At 36.1% G+C, this 24,245-nt stretch overlaps 1 protein-coding gene across 3 annotated transcripts in view; it reads right to left on the reverse strand.

Moving 5' to 3' along the window:
* LOC143024755 (uncharacterized) overlaps nt 1–21,042 on the reverse strand; it is a 49,864-nt gene extending 28,822 nt beyond the window's left edge. The window contains exon 1 of one of the 3 annotated variants that reach the window (XM_076183873.1): nt 20,766–21,042. The gene's annotated coding sequence lies outside the window, so the exon portion shown is untranslated. Of the gene's footprint in view, nt 1–20,743 lie in introns of all 3 variants that reach the window. The other 2 variants (XM_076183870.1, XM_076183871.1) reach the window with 2 other exon arrangements.
* Nucleotides 21,043–24,245: the final 3,203 nt, after the last annotated feature.

A 24,245-nucleotide genomic window follows, 5' to 3' on the forward strand; every position in this document is an offset into this window, starting at 1 on the left:
AAACATGATCATTATTCATGATATTTACCCATGTTCACAGCATCTTAGTTTGAATTTTTATGTTGGTTTTGTTGCTTCACTTTAGGTATGGTACAAATTCCGTTGCGGCCGTTCATAAACTCGTGTCAAACACCTGACTACAACACCCTCTTTCGGGAGTTATATTAACTAAACGTCACCTCGATGAGAGACTGTCCTATTTCACCACTGTCATTGCAGGTTCAAAGCTAAAACGAAACAGTCTGTAGTTTGTTTCAGTATTAAATAAAAAATAAAAAAATGGTAAAGACGAAATATTTCCTCAAGATATAAAATGAACATTTTCTGTAAAAATCCCGAGATTTTTCTGTATATTTTACTTTCAATATTTTGTTTTAGGTCATATTTCCAAAAAACTATTTAAGCTACAAAGTAATAAGGGACCAACGCACAACATGACTCATATACCGGTACATGTACAACCACTCCTCGTTTAACGACGACATTGGGACCAGCGTCGCCGTCGTTAACCGAATTGGTCGTTAAGCGAAAGTGAATACATATACGTACATGTAATGTATGTACAATGTCCAGCAATACATGTATCTTTATTTTCGTTTATTTTCCCTCTTTTATACAGTACATTAAAGCTTTATTTACTGTTTATTTACCATGGTTAGGTTCCTGAAATTACCGTATATGACCAAATCCGCGTATGTTGGCATTCCATATTAAATACCGGGGTATTTTTTTAGTTTCGACCATGGGCGCAATATTGCAATAGAAAACTAATTATTAATTTTGTATATTAAAATGTATCAACGTAATATGCAATTTTGTGGGCGGAAATGGAAGTAAAGAACAAGCATAGTAGCAGTAGCATAGTAGTCAGTAGCATAGGATCGGGACGCCATCTTTTCGTCTGTCAATTGACGGCTTCGGTACTTCCGACTACCTCGCCAGGTATATTTTCTTGAAGGAATGGTATGGTGCGAAGATACATGCATTCCTTCAAGCTGCAATAACTTTGTATTCCCCGCAAGCTGAGAGAGTGGGTGAAAACCCCGCCAACGTCTCTCACGACGACAACAACGAGGACGAGCCGGATGACATTTAATTTGCAGGTGATGATTTATTAAACACAGGTTAGGTTAGTTTAGTTAAAGTTAGACGAATTTATCATCCTTTCATTTCTTCGACATCGGCATCTATCATAACAAACATGCTGTACCATTCGTCCGACATGACTTCGTTACTTACGAAATCTGTTTTCGCACTTTTTTATATTTCCGCTCACAAAATTGTATATTGCGTTGATGCATTATAATTTACAAAATTAATAATTAATTTTATATTGCTATATTGCTCTCATGGTTGAAACTAAAAATTTACCAATACCAGTATATACTGTACCCCAGGTATTTTGTGCAGCTTGCAGGATGGTAATGTAGACCTAAGCTTCAGAACACTTTACCTCACAGCTAATATCCACCGTACAAGTTCATTTATAACATCATACAAATTTGCCTCAGCCAACTTAATTATCGTACACGACGTCGTAACTTCGGGAGATTTACGTTAAACGAATATTGGTCTGTCATAAAGCCCGTCGTAACTCCGCGTCGTCGCTAACCGAGTAGGTCGTTAAACGAGGAGTGGTTGTAGTTCCGACTTTTTCTTAGTTTTGTCCTGATTGATGCCTAAACTGACACTTAATTTAGTGACAAATCAACAGATTTCCCAGCGGTGGCTCTAGCCAATGAAAAATACTTCTCCATGTAACCTCGTTCACATGATATAAATACCGAGGTAAAACTGCGTTATAGACAAATGCGCTCGGGCATGCGCGTTATACGTCGGTGCGCGCTATCTGTGTACTGAGATAACGAAGTGCATGGGTGCGCATTATAACCCGATGCGCATTATAAGCCGGAAAATACGGTACTAAAATGTTCGTAACATATAGGATATTGAGACCAAAACTTGAGCACCATCACAATCAGGAACATTACATTATGCACCAGGAACAACAAAATAATGCTAAAAGGTACCAAAACAGTATGAGTGAGTACCATATCAGTGTAGTACCATTAATGATATACTACATTGTTCTACAGCTGTATCAGCAAGTGTAGGACAATAAAGGAGTCCATCCCAGGGTAAGAGTAAATATTAAGTACCACGGGATAGAAGGTACCAGGCCATCAACAATATCAACATGTTGTTAGAGTGAATGCTACATTGCAGCTAGGGTCATCTATTAACTAATTCCAAATCTTACCTGCACCTCAAGAAGGAGTGGTCAATTAGCAATTAGTATGAGCACTAGGAAGTTAATTCATATTTCCAAAGCGATATATATATATATATATATATATATATATATATACACACACACACACACACACTTCAACGAACGGACGACTTAGAAGACGTTCTGAAGAAAATTGAAGTTTCGTGGATCCCAACGCAAAGAGAAGTGCCTATTGTATTTACAGGGTGGGGGGAATTGCTCGTGGGGTAGTGGGAAAGAGGAGAAGGGGAGGGATTGCTGAGGGAAATGGAAGGAAATGAGGAAGGAGAGGACTTGGCCCAGGCAGACAGGCGAAAGGTAAACAAACGGCCCCCCGACCAGCTGAGCGACGATGAATTGTCTAATAAAAATGTAAAGATTAGAAGTATAGATAAGAGCAATACAGTAGAAAGTGATGAGAATATTTTCCAGGGATTTAAAGAGGGTGGGGGGGGGACACAAACCCCTCCCGACTGACAAGACTAGAAGAGAAGGTCGATAAGATGATCGAGGACTTGGAGCGTAGGTTCGGTCATGTTAACAACATTGTACGGAGGGTTGAAAAATTGGAAGAACTAGAGAAGGCGAACAAAAACTTAACTAAGGAAATTGAAGAATTAAAAAAAAACAGTTAAAAGAAGTAAAAGAAGAGAATAAAGTCTTAAAGGAGAATAATAAGGAGAACAAGGAGGGTTGGAAAAAAATCCAAGAAAATAGCAAATTTGCATTCACTGACACAATCAGACAGCAAATGAATGAACAAACTGAAAACTCAGTTATTAAAGTGATGAGACAGAAGGAGAATATAGTAAGAGACTTAGCAGACAGAAAGAAATGTATAATTATATTAGGAATGGAAGAGAAACATAACCCAGATAGAACCACAAGAATCAAAGAGGAAAATGAAAAAGTAAGCAGTTTACTAGAATTAGTTCAGGAAGATGAACCAGAAATAATGAAACAAATCGAAGAGAAATTCAGGCTCGGGAAATATAGTACAGACAAGACCAGACCAATTAAGATTAAATTCAGGTCACAAACTACGGCTGAGAATATCTTATCCAAAACAGGGAAACTAGCAACAAGTGAACAATATAAAAAGGTATGGATAAAAAGGGAAATGAATAAAGAGGAAAGAGAGGAAGAAAAACAGAAAAGACTTGAAGCTAAGGAAAAAAAACGAGATAAGAACGGAGTCAGAAAAAGAGAGATTCTATTGGAGAGTAGTGAATATGAAACTAAAGAAAGTCGACATACAAGAGAAAAACAAAAGGGAAACAGAGAACACAATGGAAGTGGCAGAAAACTAAGAGTGTCTTACACAAATATAGATGGATTAATAACAGGATTGAATGAGCTGAATGATTATTTGAAGGAAAAAGAACCAGACATAATGGGAATTGTAGAAACAAAATTAAAAGGTCCACTACCACCCAACACTGTAGGACATGATGCATATAATTATTGGATTTGAAACAGAGTGAAAAAGGAAGGGGGTGGAGTTATGTTCCTGACTAAGAAGGATATCAACGTGAAGTGTGTCACATATGGAAAGAATACAGTAGATATGATAATGATGGAAGTAGAAGACAGAGATAAGAAGAGCAGAAAGTTTGTGATAAATTATGTGCCCCCGAAAACAGCCTCATGGGAAGAGAGTGAACATAAATGTATGTTAGAGGACACAAAGATAGCATTAAACAAGATCATGGAAGAGGGAGGAAGAATAGTTATGATGGGCGACTTTAATTGCAAAGAAATCTGCTGGGAAGAAATGACAGTAAAGGGTGGAGACGGCTCATGGGGAAACGCTCTACTTGAGATGGTTACTGACCATACAATGACACAATGGATACAGGAGAACACTAGGTATAGAAATGAAGAAGAGCCATCGAGACTAGACCTAATAATTACATCTGAACCTAGAATAGTGGACAAAATTGAATATAAAACACCAATAAGTAAAAGTGACCACATATTGATTGAACTGGAACTAAATGAAGAAAAATATATGAAAAGAAATGAACAATATAGAAAAGGAAGAATAATGTATGAAAAAACAAACTTTGATAAAATAAGAGAATTCTTTCAAAAGGAAAACTGGGAAGAAATATACAAAGAAGAAACAACAGTGGAAGAGAAATGGAATATTTTGACAAAAATTTACAAAAAAGGAGTGGAAAAGTATGTCCCAAGACAAAAACAAGAAAAAGAATATGTAAAATGCTGGTACAACAAAAGTTGTAGGGAGTTAAAAGACAAAAGAGACAAAGCCTGGACCAGATGGAAAAAAGACAGAAGACCTGAAAAATGGAAAATATATACCTGTTATAGAAATGAATATGTACAAACGTGCAGAGATGAAAAGAGAAAATATGAAAAGTGTAAAGATCAACCAAAACTATTCTACAGATTTGTAAACAATAAACTGAAAAACAAACAAGACTTGGAGAAATTAAGACAAGAGGGAGTTGAATACACTGAGGAAATGGAAATGGCGGAAATTATGAACAAACATTTTAAATCAGTGTTTACAAGGGAGAACATACAACCTGAAGAGAACGAATGGAAAGAGAAAGTCCCCCCTATGGAAGAAATAGAAGTAACAAAGAATGAAATATTAACACACTTGAGTAATCTTGATGTCAGAAAATCGCATGGACCAGATGAAATAGCAAACTGGATTTTGAAAGAATGCAGGAATGAATTGGCAGACAAAATACATAGCATACTAAACAGTTCCTTGAAAGAAGGAAAAGTTCCAGAAGATTGGAAAAAAGCAAATATAGTACCTATATATAAAGGAGGAAATAAAGAAGACCCTACTAACTATAGACCAGTCTCTCTAACAAGTACAATAGCAAAAATTTGTGAAAGAATGATCAAAAGTAGATGGGTAAAATATTTAGAAAAAAACAAAGTGTTAAATCCAAGGCAATTTGGATTCAGACAAGGACGATCATGCATCACCAATTTAATATGTTTCTATTCAAGGCTAATAGATATAATACAAGAAAGAGATGGATGGGCGGACTGTGCATTTCTAGACCTAAAGAAAGCTTTTGACAAAGTACCACATAAGAAGTTGCTTAAGAAATTAGAAACTGAAGGAGGAATACAGGGCAAACTACTAAATTGGATGGAAGACTTTTTGCAAGAAAGAAAAATGAGAGTAGTGATAAGAAACCAGCACTCAAAATGGGATGAAGTAATAAGAGGTGTTCCGCAGAGAACAGTTCTGGCCCCAATAATGTTTGCTATATATATTAATGATATGGATGAAGGAATTGAAAGCTATATGAGCTTCTTTGCAGATGATGCAAAACTACTGAAAAAAGTGAAAACTGAAGAAAATTGTGAATCACTACAGAGAGATCTAAATAAAGTACAGGAATGGAGTAGGAAGTGGGAGATGGAGTTCAATACAAAAAAGTGTAGTATAATGGAATTTGGAAAAAGCAAAAACAGAATAACAGGACCATATAAATTGGGAGAAGAAGGAATAAAAAAAGTAGAAAATGAGAAGGACCTGGGAGTCATTGTTATGAATAATATGTCACCTGAGAAACATAAATAAGATTTTTGGAGAAACTTATAATCTAATAAGAACAATCAAAGTTGCATTTACATACCTGGATGAAGAAATGGTGAAGAAAATCCTAATCACCCTGATAAGACCAAGATTGGAATATGCAGCAACGATATGGTCACCAAGTACAAAAAAATATATAAAAAAAACTTGAAAGAATACAAAGAGCAATTACAAAATTGGCACCAACACTCTCAAAACTATCATATGAAGAGAGACTAGAAAAACTTGAACTACAGACACTAGAGCAAAGAAGAGAGAGAGGAGATTTGATAGCTATTTACAGAATCATGAAAGGCATAGAAATTACTGATAGAGAGAATCTGATAAAATGGGATGACAGAAATACAAGAGGACACGGAAAGAAAATAAAAAAAGACAGCTATAGAAGAGATTTGAAAAAGAACAGCTTTCCTCACAGAGTAATAGACAGTTGGAACAAGTTAGATGAGAAAGTGGTGTGTGCAAAAACAATACATGAATTTAAAAATAGTTTAGATAAAATGAGATATGAAGACGGGACACCACGAGCATAGCTCCCCTTCCCGTAAAATACAACTAGGTAAATACACACTCCACCGAACGGACGGCGTAGAGGACGATCTAAAGAAAAAGTGAAATTTTCGTGGATCCCAAAGCAAAGGAAGTACCTATTGTATTTACAGGGTGGGGGAAAATTGCTCGTGGTGTAGTGGGAAGGTGAGGAAAAAGGAGAAGGGGATGGATTACTGAGGGAAATGGAAGGAAATGAGGAAGGAGAGGACTTGGCCCAGGCAGGCAGACGCCATGTAAACAAAAGAGGTCCCGACCAATTTAGTGATGACAAAATGTCTAACAAAAATGTAAAGATTAGAAACATAGATAAGAAAAATTCAATGGAAGGTGAGGATAATCATTTCCAAGGATTTAAAGAGGCGGAGGCGGATACCAACCTCCCCCGACTAGCAAAACTGGAGGAGAGGCTTGAACAAATGAGATTGGGAGATTAGGTTCGGTAAAAATGTCAAAACTTGCAGAAAAGGTTGAAAGATTGGAAGAAATAGAGAAGGCGAACAAAAACTTAACTGATGAAATAGAAGAACTAAAAAGACAGTTAAGAGAAGTAAAAGAGGAGAATAAAGAATTAAAAAGGAACAATAAAGACAATAAAGAAACAATAGCAAAAGAGGCACAGGGGTGGAGGTAGATACAGGAAAATAGTAAGGTTGCATTTACTGATATAATTAAACAGCAAATGAAAGAACAAACTGAAGACTCAGTTATCAAAGTGATGAGACAGAAGGAGAATATTGTAAGAGACTTAGCAGACAAAAAGAAATGTATAATTATATTAGGAATGGAAGAGAAAAATAACCCAGATAGAACCTCAAGAATCAAAGAGGAAAATGAAAAAGTAAGCAGTTTACTACAATTAGTTCAGGAAGATGAACCAGAAATAATGAAACAAATCAAAGAGAAATTCAGGCTTGGGAAATATAGTACAGACAAGACCAGACCAATTAAGATTAAATTCAGGTCACAAACTACGGCTGAGAATATCTTATCCAAAACAGGGAAACTAGCAACAAGTGAACAATATAAAAAGGTATGGATAAAAAGGGAAATGAATAAAGAGGAAAGAGAGGAAGAAAAACAGAAAAGACTTGAAGCTAAGGAAAAAAAAACGAGATAAGAACGGAGTCAGAAAAAGAGAGATTCTATTGGAGAGTAGTGAATATGAAACTAAAGAAAGTCGACATACAAGAGAAAAACAAAAGGGAAACAGAGAACACAATGGAAGTGGCAGAAAACTAAGAGTGTCTTACACAAATATAGATGGATTAATAACAGGATTGAATGAGCTGAATGATTATTTGAAAGAAAAAGAACCAGACATAATGGAAATTGTAGAAACAAAATTAAAAGGTCCACTACCACCCAACACTGTAGGACATGATGCATATAATTATTGGATTAGAAACAGAGTAAAAAAGGAAGGGGGGTGGAGTTATGTTCCTGACTAAGAAGGATATAAACGTGAGGTGTGTCACATATGGAAAGAATACAGTAGAGATGATTATGATCGAAGTGGAAGACAGAGATAAGAAGAGCAGAAAGTTTGTGATAAAGTATGTGCCTCCGAAAACTGCCTCGTGGGAAGAGAATGAACATAAAAGTATGTTAGAGGACACAAAGATAACATTAAATAAGATAATGGAAGATGGAGGAAGAATAGTTATGATGGGCGACTTTAATTGCAAAGAAATCTGCTGGGAAGAGATGACAGTAAAGGGTGGAGACGGCTCATGGGGAAACGCTCTACTTGAGATGATTACTGACAATACAATGACACAGTGGATACAGGAGAACACTAGGTATAGAAATGAGGAAGAACCATCGAGACTAGACCTAATAATTACATCTGAACCTAGAATAGTGGACAAAATTGAATATAAAACACCAATAAGTAAAAGTGACCACATATTGATTGAACTGGAACTAAATGAAGAAAAATATATGAAAAGAGATGAACAATATAGAAAAGGAAGAATGATGTATGAAAAAACAAACTTTGATAAAATAAGAGAATTCTTTCAAAATCAAAACTGGGAAGGAATATACAAAGAAGAAACAACAGTGGAAGAGAAATGGAATATTTTGACAAAGATTTACAAAAAAGGAGTGGAAAAGTATGTCCCAAGACAAAAACAAGAAAAAGAATATGTAAAATGCTGGTACAATAAAAGTTGTAGGGAGTTAAAAGACAAAAAAGACAGAGCTTGGACCAGATGGAAAAAAGACAGAAGGCCTGAAAAATGGAAAATATATACTTGTTATAGAAATGAATATGTACAAACGTGCAGAGAGGAAAAGAGAAAATATGAAAAAGATGTCATAGAAAAGTGTAAAGATCAACCAAAACTATTTTACAGATTTGTAAACAACAAATTGAAAAACAAACAAGACTTGGAGAAATTAAGACAAGGAGGAGTTGAATACACAGAGGAAATTGAAATGGCGGAAATTATGAACAAACATTTTAAATCAGTGTTTACAAGGGAGAACATACAACCTGAAGAGATTGAATGGAAAGAGAAAGTCCCTCCCATGAAAGAAATAGAAGTAACAAAGAACGAAATATTGAAACACTTGAGTAATCTTGATGTCAGAAAATCGCATGGACCAGATGAAATAGCAAACTGGATTTTGAAAGAATGCAGGAATGAACTGGCAGACAAAATACATAGCATACTAAACAGTTCCTTGAAAGAAGGAAAAGTTCCAGAAGATTGGAAAAAAGCAAATATAGTACCTATATATAAAGGAGGAAATAAAGAAGACCCTACCAACTATAGACCAGTCTCTCTAACAAGTACAATAGCAAAAATTTGTGAAAGAATTGTCAAAAGTAGATGGGTAAAATATTTAGAAAAAAACAATGTGCTAAATCCAAGGCAATTTGGATTCAGACAAGGACGATCATGCCTCACCAATTTAATATGTTTCTATTCAAGGCTAATAGATATAATACAAGAAAGAGATGGATGGGCTGATTGTGCATTTCTAGACCTAAAAAAAGCTTTTGACAAAGTACCACATAAGAAGTTGCTTAAGAAATTAGAAACTGAAGGAGGAATACAGGGCAAACTGCTTAAATGGATGGAAGACTTTTTGCAAGAAAGAAAAATGAGAGTAGTAATAAGAGACAAACACTCAAAATGGGATGAAGTAATAAGCGGTGTTCCGCAAGGAACAGTTCTGGCCCCAATAATGTTTGCTATATATATTAATGATATGGATGAAGGAATTGAAAGCTATATGAGCTTCTTTGCAGATGATGCAAAACTACTGAAAAGACTGAACACGAAAGAAGATTGTGAATCACTACAGAGTGATCTAAATAAAGTACAGGAATGGAGTAGGAAGTGGGAGATGGAGTTCAATACAAAAAAGTGTAGTATAATGGAATTTGGAAAAAGCAAAAACAGAATAACAGGAGCATATAAATTGGGAGAAGAAGGAATAAAAAAAGTAGAAAATGAGAAGGACCTGGGAGTCATTGTTATGAATAATATGTCACCTGAGAAACATATAAATAAGATTTTTGGAGAAACTTATAATTCAATAAGAACAATCAAAGTTGCATTTACATACCTGGATGAAGAAATGGTGAAGAAAATTCTAATCACTCTGATAAGACCAAGATTGGAATATGCAGCAACGATATGGTCACCAAGTACAAAAAAAAATGTATAAAAAAACTTGAAAGAATACAAAGAGCAATTACAAAATTGGCACCAACACTCTCAAAACTATCAAATGAAGAGAGACTAGGAAAACTTGAACTACAGACACTAGAGCAAAGAAGAGAGAGAGGAGATTTGATAGCTATTTACAGAATCATGAAAGGCATAGAAATTACTGATAGAGAGAATCTGATAAAATGGGATGATAGAAATACAAGAGGACACGGAAAGAAAATAAAAAAAAGACAGCTATAGAAGAGATCTGAAAAAGAACAGCTTTCCTCAACAGAGTAATAGACAGTTGGAACAAGTTAGATGAGAAAGTGGTGTGTGCAAAAACAATACATGAATTTAAAAATAGTTTAGATAAAATGAGATATGAAGACGGGACACCACGAGCATAGCTCCCCTTCCCGTAAAATACAACTAGGTAAATACAGTATACCCTCTCTCATTCGCGGTTCACCGTTCACGGCCCCGCATACTCACGGATTTTGCTCTCAATTTTGATTTTTTTTTTTTTTTTCATAATTTCGTGAATTTCTTAGGCCATTTTTTTTTTTAGCAGAAAAACGCTCACATTTGCCCTAACTGGTAAATGATCTTAAAATAACAATGTCAGTTAATAATATATATAATATATATATATATATATATATATATATATATATATATATATATAGAAAAGAGATGATACAGTATAACTGGTAAATCATTTTGAAATAACAATGTCAGTAAATAAAAAAAAATAGAAAAGAAATATGATACAGTATAACTGGTAAATAACTTTAAAGTAACAATGTCAGTAAATATAGAATAAAAAATAGAAAATAGTGATGATACAGTATAACTGGAAAATAATTTTAAAATAACAATGTCAGTTACGAGCTTTCGTTTCTCCTTCCTGCTGATTAGCTGCAGACGACGTGACGTCACAAGGATCTTCATGCGCGAGAGGCTAAACAGCTCTCTCAGTCGCGCGCGGGTTTTCAAAGTGATTATTTGAATTCAAATTGTTGGTGTGTTATATGTAATTATTACTGTATTAATGAGTAAGACTGTCTTTAAAATGTGTTTGGGAAGCATATTTTAGCGTATATATCATACATAGGCGTTTTAAAACTGCATCAATAATTCGCGGATTTTCGGGATTCACGGTAGGGGAAGGAACGTAACCCCCGCGTATAGCGGGGGGATACTGTATATATGCGAATGTCTGTCAGTTTTTGAACATTGAAACAAGGCACACAAAATCCATAGAATTACATAACCCTGTAATTCCGCAAATCTTTATAAATAAATGCTAATAGTTGTCTTACTTTTGTTTTATAAATATTATATATATATACATATATATATATACATATATTAAATTTTCAACCAATAAACCAACCCAAATATATACATTATTGAAACCCGGATGATGTCCACATATGGCGACAATTTATACATGTACAATATATAAATTATATATATATATATATATATATATATATATATATATATGCAAAAATAATCACAATATCGCGTGAGGATGTCGTAATAGACGAAAACGTTCAGTATTCAGACTTTATTTTCCCTGTGGTTTCTGCAATATATATATATATATATATATATATATATATATATATATATATATATATATATAGATATATATATATACATAGTTTATCCTGCTGCATTGCAATAGTTCATGTGTTATCGCCACTTCGATGTTCAACGTGCATACGTGAGCAAACACGCATATAGAGCAAGCAGAACTCTAAACGTCTTCAGGCCAACTCTAAATATATCCTCCGTTGTTACAAATCCTACCAAGGGACAGCCTAATGTCCCTGGGTGACCAGAGGACCCGACTTTCCAGCCAACGCCTCCTAAAATCAACACAAACATAAGTGCATGTGCAGTCACGAGCAAAGGTTTTGGCCCAAGCTACAGTTCTCACAACGTCAATTATGTTTGTCGAATATATGACATATTTTCCTGTACAATACTTACTTTACACCCAGGTAATTTTCTTGAACAGACAAATAATTTGAGTTTTGCATCATGAAAAACTCTGTCAAAATTTTTGCTCGTGACTGTACATGTTCTATTTAACTGAACCTAGGGATGCCACCTGGTAAGTAAAAAATCCTCTCTTCTCCGGGCATAGCACAGTTGTCCTCTTTTTAGGTAGTTATTTACGTTTATCTCCACACCAAGTACAAGCCCTACTTAGGGCACACAGATCAGTAAAGGAACGCTCGCGACGTTTGTACTAGATTTGCTGATATTAATTTTTCAATGTGAGTATTAGTCATGTATCATTATTATTATTGTATCTTATTATTATTGTTGTTATTTTTATTTTTGTTGTAGCGATCATTACTGTACGGTATATTATTTGTTTAATAATTCATTAATGTGCGTGGATGTGGTACAGATGAGAGTAAAAGGGGAGAGATAGGCACTGTGTTTGTGAAAAGAAAGATGGATGTGTTGGCACTGAGTGAAATAAGTTGAAAGGGAGCGGGGAGTTTGAGTTTGAGAGTGTAGTTGGGAGGGTATCAGGAGTGAAGAGAGGATGAGGGAGAGAAGGGGTGGCTATATTAATAAGTGAAAAGATAGGGAAACGTGTGGTGGAGTGGAAGGTTTCTTCAAGGTTAATGTGGACGAAGGTAAACCTGGGAAGGGAGATGTGGGTATATGTAAGTGCATATGGGCCTGGTAGTGAGAGGAGTGTAGAGGAAAGGGAGGCTTTTTGGATATTTTTAAATGAGTGCATAGAGGGTTTAGTGAGAAATGTCAATGTAGTGGTATTGGAAGATCTTAATGCCAATGTATGAAATGAACCAATAGACGAAGTGGTTGGAAAGTGTGGAGTTTCAGGAAAAAATCGTAGTGGAGAGTTGATGGTGGGGATGTGTCTAGAGAGCTGATGATAACAAATACAGTGATTAGGAAGAAAGTCAAGCACAACTACACGTGGGAGAGGGTGGTGGATGGAAGGGTGGTAGATAGAGCTTTAGTGGTAACCAGGAGAAAAATAAGAAGAGTTTTGGATGTACACGTTCGACTGTGAGAGAGTGGGGGAATATCAGATAATATTTTGGTGGAAGGTAAGTTGAGAGTGGAGGATAGATGGAGAAATAGGAAAAGACAGAAGGTAGAGAGGTGCTTAGAGTAAACTGCCGAGGGAAGAAGCTGAGAGAGGAGTGGGAGGGAGTAGAGGATAGAGTAGAACTAGGAGTGGAGGAAGAATGGGGATGGTTCCAGGAAGGAGTCACAAGGTGAAGAAAGTTGGTGTGTGGAACAAGATGGACGGGAGGAAATAGGAGGAAAGATAGTGAGTGGTGGGATGATGAAGCAAAGAAGGTTGTAGGAGAGAAGAAGCGAGCATTCACAGATTGGTTACAAAATAGGACGCGATAATCTTATCAGAGGTACAAAGAAAAGAAAAGTAAAGCATAAGATAAAGGAGGCAAAGAGGAGAACAGATGTAAACTGAGGTAAGAGTATGACAGAAAACTTTAAAGTAATAGAAATATGTTTTGTAAGGAAATTAAGAGAGGAAGAGAAGACGATTCAACCGTAGAAGAGGTAAAAGGTGCAGATGGAGAGATGATATTGGAAGAGACGGCAGTAAGAGGAATATGGGCATAGTGTTTTAGAAAGTTGTTAAATATGAAAAAGGATAGTGAGGGAAAGGTAGTTGTAGTGGGAAGCACTAAGAAAATGACAGTGATGAATGAGGAAAATGGAGATGAAATAAGGAAAGATGAGGTGAAAGCAGTTATTAAAGTGATAAGAGCAGATAAAGCACATGGATTGGATGGGTGTCATGCATATTGTCTAAAAAAGGGACATACAGTGATGGTGAATTGGTTGGTGAGGTTGTTTAATGTTTGTCTAAAAGAGGGTAGAGTGCTGGAGGAGTGCCTGTATAGTTCCACTTTACAAGGGAAAGGGTATAAGTGTGAGTGTAGTAGTTTTAGAGGGGTCATTTTGTTGAGCGCAGTTGGGAAGGCTTATGGGTTTTGATTGAGAGGATTAGGAGAGGAACAGAGGGAGTAATTGGTGAGGAACAATGTGGGTTTAGGACAGGTAAGGGGTGCGTGGGTCAGAGATTTGTAGCAAGGCAGATATGTGAGATAGCTTTAGGAAAACATAAGGATTTTTTTGAAGCTTAATGAATTTGGAAGACTTATGACGGGGCAAACAGAAAGGCACTGTGGGAGGTACTGCAAATATATGGGATAGGAGGAAAGCTGTTAAGAACCAAGAGTTTTTACGAGAGTAGTAGAGCATGTGTTAGAATTAGAAATGGAGAGAGTGAGTGGTTTGAAGTAAAGGTGGGACTTAGCCAGAGATGTGTTATGTCAACTTGGCTGTTAAATTTATACATGAATGGGGTGGTGCGAGAGGTAAACGCAAGGGTAATGGGTCGGGGATTGGAGATGGTTAAAGAAAATGGAGAAAAATGGGAAATACGCCAGTTGTAGTTTGCTTATGAATTCTCTTGATTTACCAAAATTTGTTTTTCGTACATCAATCTTCCCTTTCTATATTGTTCATTTTTTTCATATATTTTTTCTCATTTAGTTCCAGTTCAACCAAAATGTGGTCACTTTTACTTATTGGTGTCTTATATTCAATCTTGTCCACTATTTCAGATTCTGATGTGATTATTAGATCCAGTCTCGATGGTTCTTCCTCATTTCTATACCTAATATTCTCTTGAATCCATTGCGTCATTGTATTTTCTATAATCATATGAAGTACATTTCCCCATAGGTCGTCTCCACCCTTTACTGTCATCTCTTCCCAGCAGATTTCTTTACAATTAAAGTCACCCATTATAACTTTTCTTCCTCCATCTTCCATTATCTTATTTAGTGTTATCCTTGTGTCTTCTAACATACTTTTGTGTTCTCTCTCTTCCCACGAGGTCGTTTTAGGAGGCACATAATTTACTACAAACTTCCTGCTCTTCCCATCCTTGTCCTCCACTTCCATCATAGTCATCTCTACTCTATTCTCTCCATATGTGACATTCCTCACATTTATATCCTTCTTAGTCAGGAACATAATTCCATCCCCTTGTTTTACCTCTCTGTTTCTAATCCAATAATTATATGCATCATGTCCTACACTGTTGGGTGGTAGTGGACCTTTCAATTTTGTCTCTACAATTCCCATTATGTCCAGTTCTTTTTACTTCAGAGAATCATTCAGTTCAAGCCCGTTATTAAGCCATCTATATTTGTGTAAGACACTTTTGATTTTCCGTTTCCCTTCTGTTTTCCTCTGCTATGAACCATTTCCTCACTTTCATATTCACTACTCTCCAATAGAATTTCTCTTTTTCTGTCTCTGTTCTTTACTCGTTTTTTTTTCTTTAGCTTCTAGTCTTTTTGTCTTCTCATCCTCTCTTTCCTCTTTATTAATTTATTTTTTTATCCATATATTTTTATATTGTTCACTGTCTGCTAGTTTCCCTGTTTTTGCTAAGATATTCTCTGCTGTCGTTTGTGACCTGAATTTAACCTTAATTGGTCTGGTCTTATCTGTATTGTATTTCCTGAGCCTATACATTTCTTCTATTTTCCTTATTTCTGGTTCATTTTCTTGAACTAATATATTATTTCCTTTTTCTTTTTCCTCCTTTATTCTTGTAGTCCTATTTAGATTATACTTCTCTTCCATCCCTAGTATAATTATACATTTCTTTTTTATCTGCTAAGTCTCTTACTATATTCTCCTTCTCCCTCATCACTTTAATAACTGTGTTTTCAGTTTGTTCTTTCATCTGCTGTTTCATTATACCTCTAAATTCAATTTGATTGTTCTCTTGTACTTTCGTCCAACCACTTACCTCATTTGCTATGGATTCTTTATTCTCTTTATTACTCCTTTATAATTTCTTATTCTCTTCCTTTACTTCTCTTAACTGTCTTTTTGATTCTACTATTTCTGTAAGGTTTTGATTCTCCTTCTTTAATTCTTCCAGCTTATCAACTCTTTGAGTAATTAACTTTAGTTGGTTAAACTTAGCTTCCCAATTTTCATTCATTTCTTTTAGTTTCTCCTCTAAATTTACTAGTCGGGGGAGGTTGTCATTTCCTCCCTCATTAAATCCATGGCAATAGGTATCTTCACCTTCCATTGCACTGCTCTTATCTATATTTCTAATCTTTACATTTTTGCTAATCCCTTCGTCTTCAGTATCATTCTGTCGCCGTTTGTTGATATGGCGTCTGCTTTCCTTGACCCAGTCTTCCCCTTCCTCATTTCCTTCCATTTTCCTCAGTAATCCCTCCCCTTCTCCTTTTTCATCACCTTCCCACTACACCACGAGCTTTCCCCTTCCCTATAAATACAACACAGGTACTTCCTTGTTGTGATCCTCGAAATTCTTGGATAACTCCGGAGTCCGAACCTCGCTGCCACTTTCACTGACGTGTGTGTGTGTGTTTCTATGTATATATATATATATATATATATATATATATATATATATATATATATATATATATATATATATATATATATATATATATATATATTGTCTCTAGCCTTTCAATCTCAGCCCCAATAGTTCATAATTATGTTAGATTCCAAATTTTGATGGTGAAGAGATATTTTATTTCTATATATTATTTATTCATATTTTATTAATTCACTTATATATTGATCTGTTTATTCATTTATCTATTTATTATAAATTTCAAAGCGACCTCATTCTGGACTGAAACGACTTCTGTTGACTTTCATGATTATACGCCGTGAAAAAAAAAATAATAATAATAATAAAATAAATGAATAAATAAATAAATAAAAAATGTTTGTTTGAGTGAATTTTTTGGTTTATCTTTTATTAGGACGTAAGAATGAAAAAAGCATATATTTAATGTCACTAATCGTTATTAAGGAAATGACATTTTTTTTAAATAACAAAATTTTGTATATTTACAAAAGAAAATTGCAGAAAAATGTCTTTGAACATTACTGAAACTATACAACAGCGTTGAAACATACAGGGATATGCTAATCAGAAGTAAAACATAGCATACTGTTGATCGTTATGTTATTTAGAATATATTTTGAAATTATTTTGAAAAAATATGATTTATTCAAGTAGGTTATTCAAGTATGATTTATATGATTCAAGTAGTCATTTGATATATCTTACATTTTGTTTCGTTCTTTCCCTTCAACTCGTCTTAATATATTTGTTCTTTTCTTTACAGATATTGTCTCATGATGGCTTCTGCTCGAATTTCCTGCAAGCATGATCCTGATAACTTCTGCTATGTCTGTGGAGTCTTTCTGAATGTCAAGTCAGTCAAGTACACCATCGTTGAAGGGAACCTCTTCTGTTTGGCTCACAAGGTGTACTTTGGAGTTCAAGTGGGGGACCAGGACAAGAGTTGGGCGCCACACTATGCGGAAGCTGTCGGTCCACTCTTGAGTCGTGGTAGGCTACAGAGGGGAGAAACGAAAACTGAAGTTTGGCGTGCCAAGAATCTGGCGGGAACCAACAGATCACACAAACAACTGCTACTTTTGGATGGTGAAAGTGACCGGTCACCGCAGGAGAAAGAGGACGGATGTGTTCGACTACCCCGATCTGCCATCATCTCTTCGTCCGGTGATGCATTGTGAGGAGCTTCCAGTTCCCAACCCTCCTCCGGTGATCACGAGAGATGCTTCTAAAGTTCCAGCAGCGAAACAGAAGATGCCCACGACGATGTCTTTGTTGCAGATGATACCCAGGCTATTCCGCATTTCCCTAACCAAGCCGGGCTCAAAGATCTTATCAGGGACCTAGGACTCGCCAAATCAAAAGCAGAATTACTGACATCCAGGTTGAAACAGTGGCGCAGTTTCGTTGCGGTTGTTCAGGGCTTCTTGGGTAACAACAAGGGAGAAAACTACTGCGAACTGGTCGACAATCTTCTCAATTCCTACAAGGAGATGGGTTGCAGAATGTCCCTGAACTTCCACATGATGCATTCCCATTTGGCTTTCTTTAAATCCAATATGGGAGACTACTCCGAAGAGCACGGTGAGCGCTTCCACCAAGATGTGATGGAATTTGAGAAGCGCTACCAGGGCCAGTATAATGAGCGTATGGGGTTTGGTCCGAGAAAGCCAGCCACTTCATCGAAGAGCAGAAAATCTGTGTTTTCAATAAACAGTCTTATCGAATATGTAGTATGCTATATTTTACTTCTGATTAGCATATCCCTGTATGTTTCAACGCTGTTGTATAGTTTCAGTAATGTTCATAGACATTTTTCTGCAATGCTCTTATGTAAATATACAATTCTTTTTTTTTTTTTTTAAATCGATGTAATTTCCTTAAAAACGATTAGCGACATGAAAGATATGATTTTTTCTTCATTCTTACGAACTAATAACAGAGAAACAACCAAAAAATTCACTCAAACAAAATCATTGTTACATTGTATCATTCTCCGTAGTGATTCCAATTGAATTATATTTCTCGTCTTGGGAGGAGGTGCTCAGATGAGAGGAAGGGTGGGAGGGGTGTGAAGGGTATTTAGGGATGAAATGGGTGGGAGTGTTTTTATGCCTTTCCCTTTTTGGCTACCTCCCTTGGAAGGGGGAAAAAGCCTTGGTATATGTATGTATGTATGTGAAGAATGGCCGTAGGTTTGATGTTTCAAAATCACTTAGGGTCAAGTTGCGTTTCCCATTATTGCCATACAATGTGACTGATAAGGGTAAAGGTTATTCGTGATTTGAAATGAATCTGACAATTTCTGAAGACATTAGGCTACAGCCAGAAATTATTTTATTTTTTTCGATTATCTCGACATCACTCCCAAAGTTCACAAGGGATTATTCACCATTGTCAATCTTCCCTGGAAATTCCATGTTAATTAATGTGCTTTGCGAAATGTTACTAACGAGGAAACAAAATCGACGGGAAAAAGAGTTGCCACGGACTTTGTCCGTACGATTCGAGTGTTTTTTGAAAGTCGTACATTAACTTTCATTTGGCTTAAAGAATGCTATGCTTCGGAAACAGTTGCAGATACATGAGTGCTCACTATTATCAACATCCAGGAACCAGTACACATGAACTATTATACAGGTAGGGCAGCTTATATTTAAGCTGGTGCATGGCTGGCATCACTTGTTTATTAGGTTTTAAGCATCATTACGGCAAAACGGCGCAATCAAGTTGACACAGGACTTTAAGGAAATGTGAGCAATAGTCTCTACATAATCTTATTGCGTTTTGAGAGCAATTGTGTCAAGATCAAGATCATGTTTTTATCGTACGGCTTCCTAAGAATTTATGTTATTTATTTCAAACCAGTATAAAAATTACTTCTGTCCTGTTTCTCACCTATAACTACAACGCAGTAGTGAAAACTGCAAAGTTGACTTCGAGTAGCTTCAAATGCTTCACAATGTATTAGATACGTCGAGGGCCATAACCCGAAAACGGCTAGAAATTATTGTTAACATCATCTATGAAGTCGACACTTTTGGACCCCTCCTTATTATGACTGTCGCCAGGGTGTTTCATTCATCTCTGTGACAGCGCGATATCGAAGGAATTCAGGATACGAACATTTTCATTTAGTAACGACAAGCAATTCTAGTCTGTTGAAATGTCTCTTCATTGGTTAAACGGAGGGACCTGTCACAATTACGCCTTGCCCACCAAAGAACATTAATGTTATTTGAAATATGAGCTATTTTATATAGCTGTGTCGTATCCATGTACGGTTCCTCATCCAACAAGGAACACCACGATGAGCTACTATTTTTCGTCGTAATATTGGAATTGAAACCTAAAAATAATTCAAATAATACAACTAGAAATAGTGTATCTTCGGTTATTATCTGAACAGCAGAACTGTCCCCAGGCTTACAATGAAATTTGGTAGTGAGTGAAAAAGTTACATGTTCCCAGAATACATTAGATGGCACGCAAGTCATCTGGCATCGGGAAGGCGCGTTGCTCCAGTCGACTCACAAAAGCTCGTTTCTATGCAACCGTCAGACGATGTGGCAACACCAATAACGTCACAAGGGCTTGGTTGCAACGGAATCATATGAAGGAGAGAGAGTTTAATGTTTCCTTTCCTTCCTGTGTGTGTGGCCTGGGGAGAATGGGCACGATACTTGTTGGGAGGCGATGAATAAAGGAGCAGAGTAACTTATGCCCACACATACAAAGTCAACGAATATTTTATTGGTTTCATTGTTTTATAACACTTGTCAGCACATTTTGTGAAATTGTGTAGGACTAAATTCCGGGCGGTTATCACAGGCATAGAATAACAGTTGCGTCATTTAACTTTGTCACGTCCCAGTTGTACGATAACTAAAGAGTAATTGTTTCGGCGCAGGTTTCATGTGGTGTTTTAACACACAACTATTGTGAAATTGTGTTAGCCAGAGCAGTTTTGGCATGAAAACAACTAACAATCCTTCGACGGAGGTCGGAGAAATCAGAGACTGGATCACTCAATTCTTGTTTTGTTTACATTTCATACGAAACGCCATAAGAACAACAACGCACTCTGCACTAATCACATTGACTATGTCAAATCTGCAATGATGAAAATAATTAAGAGTAACAATAATGTTAGTATTATTAATAGCTTGACGTTATTAATGGTCACTCACTCTTATCTATACCACTACTTACGTCAAACTGAGGATATCAACTGTGGTTAGTGCGCATCCTGCATTTTTTTTTTCCTCGGCACCCACGATTAACTGCCGGGCGCAGATATCGTACAGTTGAATTCCAAACAAAACATAAGACGTGCACATGCTCTATGTATAAAAGGAAATGAATGTTATCCATGTTCGACACATTTTCGAAAATTAACCTAGTGGGTATCCCCAGAGGATATTATTCCGCTGAGGAAAATTACTTCCAAGAGGGCTGTCTTATCAAAGGTCTTGGTGTTAGCACCATATCCTGTCTGGGAACACGCCACTGCCCCATCCCTGCCTGAGTATTACGTACTGAAGTCTGAAACTGGACTGCTGTCATATTCGATTCCGCTTCTCATGAGGTTGAGACATGTTTAAAAACATTTTTGATTAACCAGATGAGAAATTATAATGAAAATTTTTGTTCTTTCTGGTACCGGTCACCAAGATATAGAGCTATCTTGATTAATTCAATGAGGATATTATACAGTACTGAGTTCGATTAAGTTGAAACAAACTTATTTTTCTCAGTTTGGGCAATAATCCTCGACATGGGACTAATGATTTGGGAAAATCGATAACAGAAGTGTATGGAGTTAATAATAAAAACACGCACACACGCATAAACATGAGATGTATGCTCATTTTTGTTGTCATGATTACTCAACTTTCCTCTTAATTAGCTGTAGCTTTGATTACACATGACCGTTGAATACACAATGACTCGTTGAGTAAAAGAGAATACCATATATAGAATTAATGAAGAACCGTCGAGACTAGAATTAATATTTACGTCAGAGCCTGAAATTGTGGATAAAATGGAATACAATACATCAATTGGGAAGAGTGACCACATACTACTTCAGCTCGAACTAACAGGAAATATATCTGGGAAGAAATGAGAAACACAGAAAAAGGGAGATTGATGGATAACTAAACGGATTTTGGGAAACTCAGAAAATTCTTTCAAAAAGCGAATTGGGAAACACTAATATAGAAACACAAGTGGAAGAGAAATGGACGATAATAAAAGAAATCTACAATGAAGGAGTGGATAAATACATGCCATAACAAAAACAGGAATAGGTATACATTAAGTGCTAGTACAACAAAACAATGTAGTGAGGCAAAAGATAGAAGAGACAAAGCTTGGAAATGATGGAAAAAACGGGCAAGTGGCAAACATATATCAAACTAATAAATAAGTATGCAAAAATACGAAAGGAAGACAAAAGAAACTGAGAAAAGATATAATAGACAAATGTAAGGATCAACCTTACTTATTCTACAGATATGTAAATGGAAATTTAAAAACTAAACAGGAAATAGTGAAACTACGTCAAGGGAATACATGATATATAGAAATGGCTGAAATTATGAACAAACATTTCAAATTTGTATTCACGAAAGAAAATACACAAAATTGGGATGAAGAAAGGAGAGAAAGACACCTTCCCCCAGTGAAAGAAATGATTGTGAAACAGAAAGAAATAAGGGACCAAATAATGAGTCTTGATGTCAGAAAATTACACGGCCCGGACGGAATTGCAAACTGGATACTAAAAGAATGCATAGATGAATTAGCGGACAAAATATGTAAGATAATAGGTTGCTTACGCAAAGAAGGAAAAGTACCACAAGACTGGAGAAGTGTCAATATATAAAGGGGGAGACAAGGAAGACCCAACAAACTATAGACCGGTATCCTTTACAAGTACAATAGCTAAAATATGTGAAAAGGTAATCAAAAGTAGATTGACTAAACATCTGGAAGAAAACAATATACTGAATCCAAAACAATTTGGTTTTAGACAGGGAAGATCATGTGCCATAAACTTGATTTGTTTTTATTCAAGATTAGTAGATATAATGCAAGAAAGGGACGGATGGTTAGACTGTGGATTCCCGGTCCTACAAAAGGCGTTTGATAAAGTACCACACAAAAAATATTAAGAAAACTCGAAACAACAGGTGTACACGGAAAATTACTGAAATGGATGGAAATTTTCTTGGAGAAAATGTGAGCGGTGATCAGAGATAAAAACTCTAACTGGGAAGAAATGATAAGTGGAGTCCCACAGGGTTCAATATTGGCATAATGCTTGCTATATATATAGATGACATGGATGAAGGTATAAACTGCTGCATGAAATTCTTTGCAGACGACGCAAAACTACTAAAAATAAGTACGAAAAAGAATGTGAATCGCTACAGAGAGACCTGGACAAAGTCTGGGAATAGAGTCAAAAGTGGGAAGTGAACTTCAACAGTAAGAAATGTAGTATAATGAAATTTGGAAAACGTTAAATATATATACATTATATATATATATATATATATATATATATATATATATATATATTAGGACAATATAAAATTGGTGCAAAGGAACTAAAGAAAGTTAGTTACGAAAAGGACCAAGGAGGGGTAACTATCACCAAAGACATGTCCCCCAGATAAGCATATAAACAAAATAGTCGGAGAAACCTACAAGTTACTGAGATCAATAAAGGTGGCTTTTAATTACTTGGATGAGGTAATGGTAAAGAAAATACTAGTCACACTTATAAGACCGAGATTGGAGTACGCTGCGACAGTATGGACACCCAGTGCGAAAAAGAATATAAGGAAAATAGAAAGAATCCAAAGAGCAGCGACAAAGATGAGTCCAACTCTTTCAAAATTGACATACGTGCAAAGATTGTCTAAACTGGAACTACCTACCCTGGAACAAAGAGGAAGAGGTGATCTATTGGCCATTTACAGAATCATGAAAGGTATGAAATTCCTTGACAGAAAAGACGTATTAAAGTGGGATAAAAGAAAAACAAGGGGACACGAAAAGAAACTCAAAAAGGACAGTTATAGAAATGATCTGAAAAAAATCCACAGGTGGGTGTTTGGAACAAATTGGACAAAACAATAGTGTGTGCAAACACTATACAACAATATGAGAACAAACTAGATATTATGTGATACAAAGACGGGCCTCTACGAGCATAGCTCCCCTTCCAGTATAATAATAGGTAAATACAGCCCAATGTACACATGACTCGATGGAGTAGTTGGTAGAGTTTCCGGCAGCCACCATGGAGGTCCGGGTTCGAATCCCGCCCAGGGCCATAATAACGTCAGTATCGCTGCGCTGCGAGTCGTTGCTCCAACTCTCGTGGGTTGGGCGTTTTGTGTGTGTGTGTGTGTAAGATCACAGCATTATCCATAGATCGGTCATATGTAAGACTATGGTGAATCACACACACACACTATCCCACTGCTGAAATATGAGCTTGGAGAACTGAAATTTATGTTCACTTAACACAGAAAAAGAAGACTGCACTCCTTCTCAGGGATACAAAATCGTAGGAAAAATTCTTGACGGAACTGTAGGAATTTCATATCTAATCCAATGCAAAAACAATTCTTTCGCAATGGATATCTTCCCACTCCATCTACGGTGACGCTGTTT

This window comes from Oratosquilla oratoria, chromosome 4 (assembly GCF_046742065.1).
Source record: "Oratosquilla oratoria isolate Oo_2021 chromosome 4, ASM4674206v1, whole genome shotgun sequence".
Lineage (NCBI taxonomy): Eukaryota > Metazoa > Arthropoda > Malacostraca > Stomatopoda > Squillidae > Oratosquilla > Oratosquilla oratoria.